Source organism: Palaemon carinicauda, chromosome 2 (assembly GCF_036898095.1).
Source record: "Palaemon carinicauda isolate YSFRI2023 chromosome 2, ASM3689809v2, whole genome shotgun sequence".
Classification (NCBI taxonomy): domain Eukaryota; kingdom Metazoa; phylum Arthropoda; class Malacostraca; order Decapoda; family Palaemonidae; genus Palaemon; species Palaemon carinicauda.
This window is the reverse complement of record NC_090726.1, coordinates 127280850-127282189: the sequence shown is the minus strand read 5'-3', so window position 1 is coordinate 127282189 and position 1340 is coordinate 127280850.

The following is a 1340-nucleotide window of genomic DNA, read 5'->3' as shown; positions in this document are numbered from 1 at the left end:
TATATATATATATATATATATATATATATATGTGTGTGTGTGTGTGTGTATATATATATATATATATATATATATATATATATATATATATATATATATATATATATATATATATACAGAGAGGGAGAGAGAGAGAGAGAGAGAGAGAGAGAGAGAGAGAGAGAGAGAGAGAGAGAGATAAATTATTCATACCCAGTATGTAAGATATATATATATATATATATATATATATATATATATATATATATATATATATATATATATATATATACATTCTAGACTCGATAAAAAGATTCAAGTAACTGAGCTCTGTATCTAAAAATATATCTTCTTTCATAGAAAAAAAAAACTCGCTATGAATAGAAAGCCAGATGTATCATATGCAGTCACTGAACTTCAGCACTCTCTGGCAGCAATAAAACACCGTATAAAACTCATAGTTAAGAAAAGTTATGCAGATAAAATTTTAGGTTCAGGAAATCCTAGTTGGGTGATTATCATCCCCCCCCCCATATTAAATGCCTCGGGTTGTGGTAGCCTATTGGAAACGACCCTACCTGGTGATCTGCTGGACTGGGGTTCGAGACCCGCTCAAGCTCCATAGTTTCTTGCAATAATATTACCATCCTTGTAGGCTAAGGAGCCTGTAGATCTACCTCATGAGTCATCAGCAGCCATTGCCTGGTTCTCCCTGATCCCAGGGTGAATAAAGAGGGGACTTGGACGGTGATCATATGGCTATATTGTCAGTTTCTAAGACATAGTCACTGTCCCTTGCCTCTGCAATTCACGAAGGATCTTTAAACCTTCGAAATACCAAGATATGAATTTATAGTCTACAGAAAAGCAACTGTCCGTCTTTGATCTATTTATATTTAGCCAAATAATTAAGATAAATAATTAAACAACTGTTATTTTCAAAATACCTTCATACAAATCTAACCCTGTCCATTTACGTTGCCACAAGTTAATCCTATAAAACAGCCAGAACTCGAATCAAAATCCAGAACCCGGATTGCATTAAACAGATAATCCAGCCATTTGAACACATTAATCCTTTTGTTTTCAGCTTTGCCAATACCAATGGGAAAGCCGTTGTTAATCCCCAACAAAAACTAAATCCCAAAGCCTTCGATGTATACGAAATCTGCATCTGATTTAAAAGTCAATCGCTAGCCTCGTCCCTGACTGGTGATCGCCACACTGGGGTTCGAGTTCCGCTCAAACTCGGTAGTTGTTATGGTCGCTGCAGCCTCACTATCCTTGTGAGCTAAGGATGGGTGGTTTGGGGAAGCCTATAGGTCTATCTGCTGAGTCATCAGCAGCCAATGCCATAACCT